Raw genomic sequence first — 8,553 nt, 5'->3', positions numbered from 1 at the left:
TTCTGGTAAATTTGCCATATGAAAGAAAAAATGAAATTTTTGGAGTTTATGAGGTAAAAAGTAATATAATTATTTGCACTCTTCCTATATCCCGTAAAATAAAGTAAAATTATTTAGCACTGGTAATTTAACTCTCTAAGAAGGTGGCAAATTCACCAACCTTTCCAAAATATTTCCTATATAAGAAGTTAGGGTTAGGGTTGTCAAATAAAACATTTGACATTTGTTTTACATAATAAAACAAAAAAAATTGTATTCATTAAACTAACTAACTTTTTTTTTAATATCACACATTACACGACATTCCTAAAAGATTTAAACAATGACAAATTCTTATTTATATGATCTTGATTGAATATAAAAATTGTTGTTATTTTAAACTTGATAGGAACCAATCCAATCAAGTTTTAAAATCCGTTTGTACAGTGTACACACTATTTCCTATTAGCTGTACTTTATGTGTCTCTATTTCTTTTGTGTGTGCAATAAATAATTAAATAAAGAAATAAATAAATACCTTTTGTAAAACAACCTTCATCTAAGCACATGCACTGTGTATTTCATACCTGTAACCTGGCTACCTAACTATTTATAATTTTTTTTCACCAGTCAGTAGGTACTTACAATGACAATTTAATTAAAATATTCATCAGAAATTTTGTGGCAGCCCTAATGCGCTGATTACACCTAACGAGTACAGTGGCGAGTCAGTAAACACGCTCTCGGCCGAGACAGTTGCCGAACCGAGTGAGTGTTTACACGTATTTCACTAGTGGCGAGTCAGTTCAGTTTTGATCACGACGCGGACGTCTGCAATGGATCGAAAAAAAAGGAATTTAAACGGGTTTTAAATCGGCTGTTACCAGATATTATTAACGAATTGTGGGATTTATTAGAAATAATAAATAAAAATAATAATTCTTTGAAAAAATACAATGACGAAACGAACGAGTGGCGAGTGGCCGAGTGACGCGACGAGCGCGTGTTTATACCTGCCGAGCGGGATAGCGAGTGGGTACTCGGCCGAGTAAACAAATTGGGATTCTAGTGACTGTCTCGCCGCTCTTCTCGGCCGAGTACTCGGCCGAGCACTCGTTGAAGTGTTTATACCAACCGAGCACTCGGCCGAGGACACTGACTCGCCACTGTACTCGTTAGGTGTAATCGCTGCATAACCTCCAACAAAACATGGCAAAGTCACCATCACAGACGTTGTGATTGGGGTTGTTGAATTTACCAATACCAATTGCGAAGTAAAGGTAGCTTGTAGCACAGCAAATCAGCTTTTATTTAGCTAAAGAACATTATGTTAACATAATATCAAAAAAATACTTACGTAGGCAATGCTTTTCCCGTTTGTTTTTGTAAAAGTTCCGGAGCACTAAGTTTCATACCGCCAACATTCGAAAAAAGTAACCGCCGAAAATGACATCTCAAAAACAAGCTGGGCTGCCACATCTCATTCGGTGTTGCCATTTAACTCATAAATTTTACTATAAAGGCATGCATACATGACAAAAAACTGATATTAAGATGTGACTACACTTTTTCCGTCAGAAGTTGGCTATGGCAAAGTCTGCAACCGTTGGCAAAGCTAGCAGGTTTTACCGGTAATGAAGAAGACGCTCATGCAGTGATGCAGCATTGAAATTCCATTGAAATTCACGTAAACGCATTTCATACTTGAATTAGGTATCGTCGTCGTCGTCGTCGTCGCCGTCCGTGTACACTGTACAGAGTGGCCGTACACGGACGGCTCGAGCAGTTAAAGGCTGAACGACGTACACGGACTGCTCGAGCTGTCGCTACAAACCGCGCAGTTGACGACTTGAAGCGGTCGTGACAGCTCGAGCAGTCCATGTACGGCACTTCTTGACGGCAGTGAATGAATGTCCATAGTGCACTGCACGGTCGCGGCTTCAAGCCGTCGGTTTCAACTTTCAACTGCTTGAAGCGGTCCGTGTACGGCCGCCCTAAGAGCGCGGGATATATTTAAACGGCCGTTGCCGTTATTTGCAATATTGTTTGTGAAAAAATAAAACCTGTCTATACTTTTTATACCCGTCATTGGTTTTACATACCTACCTATAATAATAAGTCAAACCTTATTGTATGTTCATTAATTTATTTACAGGTACGTAGGATTTGACGTACAGAAGCCAATGCCAACATCGAATCTATTGCCCCTTTTCCACAGGTTATTTACCCACTGATACTCTGATGAAAATGTTAATTTGTATGAAACATCTTTTAACCTAGGTATTGTATTTCATTGATAAGATTGATAAATTGAAATGCAGAAGTTACGTTTATAGTAAAAAAAACCTAGCTAAGTAGTTAATACCTAACGATGAGTTTAGTTATTTTGTACTTACCGAAATATTTTTCTGTATTGTGTCGGTTTTTATCGTAAATATTTTATTTTCTAATTTCTTAGTTTTTTTTGTAATACTCGCTGGACCAGCAGAAAACTGTCCAATGACCCTCTGACCTCGTGCTGACCTCCCTTGCCCTCGTGAAAACTGTCAAATAACATGAAGTTACAGGTTTTCTTCACCTTTCTTGATCCATCTTTTTAAAATAACAATTAAAAATAACAAACAGACAATTTGTAACCACTAATCTAATAATAAAGATTGGTGGTTAAATACATAAATAATTACTAGCATGGGTATTTTTTAAACAACAACGATAAGTTCTTAATTATTAATTTTAATTTTAAATTTTATTAGACCCAAGTAGAATACGTACATAATTATCTACATTTTGTATTGTATGTACACGTGACAGTTGAGACTTCAGATTTTAGAACGAAACCCATTTTGACGTGAACGCTTAGTGTTGTTTAGACGTCATAGGATTATTATCGATAAGCTCAGAAAATAATAAAGTGAAATACCTATTTATAAAGTACTAGCTTCCGCCCGCGACTCCGTCCGCGCGGAAAAATTAAGAAAAATTAAGATTTATTTTTTTTTCTACGTATTTTTCCGGGATAAAAAGTATCCTATTTTATGCCCAGGATAATAAGGTATAATTATACCAAGTTTCGTCGAAATCGAACCGTTAGTTTTTACGTGATGCCTTCACATACAGACAGACAGACAAAAAAATTTTTAATCACATATTTGGGTTTGGTATCGATCCAGTAACACCCCCTGCTATTTATTTTTTCAATATTTTCAATGTACAGAATTGACCCTTCTACAGATTTATTATATGTATAGATAGATTATTGCATGAGTAATTATTAAAACAAAGTTATGGCTACTCATTTGCAATGTTGAGATTTGCAATTTCTAAGGTTTACATAATATTTTATCAAAAACCACTATAACCAAAAAACTTTGAATACCTATAGGTGTTATTTTAAAAATTTAATTTGTAAGACATAAATTTATATTATAAATTCGATAAATTCATCTGATCATTTAAATTAAAAAATAAAACACAATATCGATATATCGATTATTGAACCACGCACTGTACTACATTGGTTCCCTAACCAATCAAAACGCGGTGACGACATTGTAAAGTATCCAATCAGGAAAGAAAGTGGTTTCAGAACGAATGCCTATTGCGTAGTTACCACGCCACACCGCTGTGCGCTGTTTCTGTTTGTAGTGTTTGTCAAGTTACTGACAACAATTTTTCGCCGCGCAGTCAACATACTGCTAGGTAGTGCGGGTTTTATTTTATTAAATTGTGAAAGTGAAGTGTTTTTGTGTGGGATTGATAAAATGAATGTTGTTCTTTAAAATCAACTGTGGCCTGTGATTATATTTAATCTACAAAAGAATATTCCGGTAAGTTTTCATAATTTTAGATAAATTCCCAACTTTCGTAAGTTAGATCAAAAAAGATACATGATTTACACGTGAAATATTTTATCAGAATGATCATCACTTTTATCTACGTGTAAAATTGCACACAGTAAATTTTTATACTATAGTTTTGGCACATAAACTTGTTTTAGTATGTAAATATATGTAAATTTCTATGATCTACCTTAGTGTAAGGTTTCATGAGAAGTTTTTTTTAATTGAGAGTAAGCGTGAAGGTTACACTAATAGATAATTTATTATCAGCAATCGTTCAGTATTGCGTTATTGTTTGAAATACCTATAGTTTTACATAATTTTTTTCTGTAAAAATAACTCAGACCTAAGTACAAATATTTGATTCGCAGAAAGAGTGTGTTCTTACACTTACCACCTCATTCACAATCATTGTATTTTATTGTTATCATTATTAGTGAATTAATTATCAAAAAGGTAGTTATTTAAAAACTATGTTCAGAAACCTCTTATTAGACACTAATAATTTATACAACAAACTTAACTACCTAATTAGTCATTATATTTGAGATCCATTATTATACAAAATATTCAAAATATGTTGCTTTATAATTATTTTTTACTGATAAGAATCTTGTATGATTTCAATAAATTATAATACCTTCAAGTTTTGATTGTTTTACATATTCTGTAAATCAGGAATCATTGACTCAGATTTTTATAGCATTGTCATTTAGCTATAATAAATAGCTTTTCTATTTGCCAATTTATCTAAGCTTGCCCAATATGAAAATTTATATATATATGTACCTATGTATTAACCCATTGAGCCCCGAACGGCCCGATCGGTCCATGACACAATAGATTTTCTATTGTGTCTGTGATTCCGGGGCCTGAGTTATGTTGAACAGAAATTATCTTGAAAAAACTTTGTAATACTGGTAGGATTTTCAAGTTAGTTTAGAAGCTCTATAGTTAGGTCACTCCAAACAAACTTACAAACTGTTCCTCTATAAATCACTTGTATCATAATTTTACACAATTAGATAATAATAAAAGTACCCACTATTTAAAATAACAAAACTGTTTTAATATCAAAAAAACAAAAGCAATTCTGGATTATTTCTATTATACACTTATCAGTGTAGAATTTCACGGTATCTATAAAATATTATCAGTTAATTTGATAGCATCTATTTCTTTGTTTAAAACAAGCCATTGTGCTACAATTGTATTGTTTAGTGGAAACAATGTAAATTTATCAACATTTTGTAATACAAGGTCAAACGATTTTCATGTAGCCTGTCTAATTTTGTATTTCATTTAAGGCCATAGAGTTTTTTAAAACAATACCTGTATTCAGTCCAATGGCATATAGGAATTTCTCTTTGAGATGATAATTAATCATAATACTAAGCATAATACATATTACATACCTAATCACTCCTGTTCAGAATTCAGATTTACTTATGGACATAATAAATATTCATCATATGATATTACAATATAAACAATACACACTATGTTTGTATAATCATATCTCAAATCCATGTCATTATACAGGTTTCCATTTACATAGACATTCTGCAGTCCTTGTTTTAACCAATCTTAAAATAAAGACACATTATAACTAGACTCAATTAACTTTTAACTGGGAGACTCAATACTTTAGTCATTATTAGTTAATTAGCATTGTGTTTTTAATTCAACCTAATAGTAGTGTTTAGCTACTATTATGTATTATGTGCTAAAATAATTGTATATGGTAATAAATTTATTTTCCTACTATGCAAGTAACCTTTATACCTTAACTTTTAATAATTTTTTGAAATTCCAATGTGTTTAAAAATAAGCACAGTTGCGGAGTGGATGATATCCCACCGATATTACTGAAGCAGTGTATAGAAGAGCTTTCAACTCCGCTGATGTTGTTGGTCAACCAGAGCTTCCAGGATGGCAAATTTCCAGACGATCTAAAAATCTCACTATATTGTATTCTTTCAAATGAAAATACTTTATAATTGCACTTTGCAATTTTACTTGTGTGCATTTGAATGTCATATGTAGTAGGTACATATCTTGATCACATATTTTATCAATAAAATTATAATCAAAAGCATAAAAGATGATAACTTTTATTGATCTAGAACAATTTAATAGATGTAATAAAAGTATAAAACGGGAAGATAATAGAATTAAATCATGTAGAAATTAAAGACATTTTAACAGATTTTAATGTTCAGATAATCCACCTTATATTAGTGCATTACATGAATCGCCACCAATTGCAAGTTTCTTTCCTATGGGGGATTTATTGAAAAAAAAAATACTTTGTGTGCTCATTTTAAATATGTAATTTATTTACAAAGGAAAAACTTATTCTTCCAAAATTTACTAAAACCAACACAATAATAATCCATTGTATCTGATAATAATGTATATTGTATACGACATAACAACTTGTGAATGTTTCAAATATATTTTTATTGACTTCTTTTTTATGAAAAAAATCTAGTAAAGATAAAGTTGATAATATGAATTCCAGGTACTCCAATAGTAAGGGATAAAAGTGATGAATATTGCAAAAATTCCAAGAAAAAATGCTTATCGGATTTTTAGACTAGGTACATTATTAGATAACATTCTGCATTACTAAAACATGTAATTATTGTAGGTGGTTACTAACACAAATCTCAAATTAAGCACACTTCATGCCTAGAAGCTACTTGTTCTTGTCGTAACGCTAAGCTGCGAGGCCAAGCGGCCAGTCTTTGGCTAAAGAAATCCAAACTTTTATGATTTTCCCGATCGTCATAGATTTCGGACTATGTTTGGCTGACAAACTGACTGATTTTAATTAAACAGGAATGGGAAATGTGACAAAGATTTTTAAAAACTAATTACGTATAGGTATTTTAAATTAAATTAATAATTGAAGCTATAAAATTTAATTTAACCCATTTAGCCCCGAACGGCCAGATCGATCCACGACACAATAGATTTTCTATTGTGTCTGTGCTTCCGGGGCCTGAGTTATTACAGTATCCATTAGCTGATATCCTAGATTTATGATCCAACTATTTTATTATTATTTTTTGATTTAACATCAGTTTAATTATCAATATAATATCAACACGTAATCTTTTATTCTACTCAATAAAGTGGAATATCTACGGTGAAGTCATACTCATATATCGATAAATAATCGCTATCATAGCACTATATCACCAAGCCGATACCGAATTGCTTATCATAAGGAGCTCAGTGTCTACGCGTCCGTAATCCTGACAACACAAAACATGGCTGAACTCCGCGCAGGGAAAGCGGGCATCAACGCTGAGGCTCAAGCCAGGATTAACAGCAAGTATAACAACGACATCGCCTTCGAAACGCTCGAATGGGTGAAGACAGTCACAGGTGAGAACATCAACACCTCCGGCGATGCCGATAATCTTTATGAAATACTCAAGGATGGAACTCTGCTCTGCAAGCTAGTCAACAAATTCCAAGACGGTATCGTCAAGAAAATCAACCAATCGTCCATGGCTTTCAAATGCATGGAGAACATTAATGCTTTCTTGGAAGCTGCAGTCAAGTTGGGAGTACCGCCCCAAGAAACCTTCCAAACGATTGACCTTTGGGAGAAACAAAACTTATATTCAGTTATCATTTGTCTGCAATCGCTAGGAAGGAAAGCGGGAAATTATGGTTTGCCAGCCTTCGGACCTAAAGAAGCTGACAAGAATGTTCGAGAGTTCAGTGAAGAACAGCTGAAAGCCGGCCAAAATGTCATTTCTCTGCAATATGGGACAAACAAAGGACAGCAATCGGGTATTTCGTTCGGCAATAGACGCCAAATGTAAAAATATTTTATAATAATCTAAGAAACTTTTGTATTTTAATAAAATAAATCATTTTATATTTTTTATAAATGTATTTTTTGTTTTATTTAGGCGTGGTTGGTTTGACAAAGGTTTCATCATCCGATTGGAGATAAGATAACTTCGTTGTTTTAGAGGAGCATAAATACCTAAAATTGTTGTTACTTACAAATTAAGGAATTAATGACTCCCATATTTTATGTCCACTTTTACATCATTCCTTACAATTAATAACATTGTATTCAATATTTTTGGGGAGGTCAATGTATCGGTTGAAACCGCGCCATACGACGTCATGACACCATCTATTGATTTACGCGGTATTAGGATATACAGTAGAACTCCAATTATCCGAACTCCGACTATCCGAATCGCCGATTATCCGAATCACAAAAAATTGTCCAAAAAAAGTCAAAGTGCGCTATAATTCTTCCCCCCGCGAAGCCAGTGTTTGCGCGTCAAGTCTTGACTTGACTTTTTGTGCCTATACTGACTTGAGATGTTTAAAAAACAATGTTTTTTATTTCTAAACTTGTACATAAGTAGGTACATTTTATTTATATATTTAAAACATGTGAAAATTTCATGTTTCTTTCATTTAATTCAATAAAAATATAGTGCAATGTCAAAACGTAGCTTTTATTCTCTCCAATTGCAAATTAAAAAAAAAATCCGATTATCCGAATATTTGATTATCCGAATGGGTCCCGGTCCCCATTAATTCGGATAATTGGAGTTCTACTGTACACGTAGGTTAATAAGTCATATTAATATTACGGTATTTATTGATTCAAAATGATACGATTCATGATTACTAAAATTTATTTTTATACCATTACAAAATTCCATGAAGTGCATTTAATGATCAAGACCAT

The 8,553-nt window shown here is 32.9% G+C and overlaps 1 protein-coding gene and 1 pseudogene across 2 annotated transcripts in view; both read left to right on the top strand.

Moving 5' to 3' along the window:
• The first annotated feature begins 3,567 nt into the window (after window positions 1–3,567).
• jar (Myosin heavy chain 95F jaguar) overlaps window positions 3,568–8,553 on the top strand; it is a 39,371-nt gene continuing 34,385 nt past the window's right edge. Inside the window, exon 1 of one of the 2 annotated variants that reach the window (XM_090106735.1) lies at window positions 3,568–3,806. The gene's annotated coding sequence lies outside the window, so the exon portion shown is untranslated. The remainder of the gene's footprint in view (window positions 3,807–8,553) is intronic. The other variant, XM_090106734.1, reaches the window with a different exon arrangement.
• Window positions 7,047–7,733, top strand: LOC149905209 (myophilin pseudogene; annotated as a pseudogene).

This window comes from Colias eurytheme, chromosome 10 (assembly GCF_061535395.1).
Source record: "Colias eurytheme isolate Ceu_HAF_F1 chromosome 10, ilColEury1 Martin Lab GWU primary, whole genome shotgun sequence".
Classification (NCBI taxonomy): Eukaryota; Metazoa; Arthropoda; class Insecta; order Lepidoptera; family Pieridae; genus Colias; species Colias eurytheme.
Note: the sequence above shows the minus strand (reverse complement) of the source record. Positions and strands in the feature narration are given on the sequence as shown.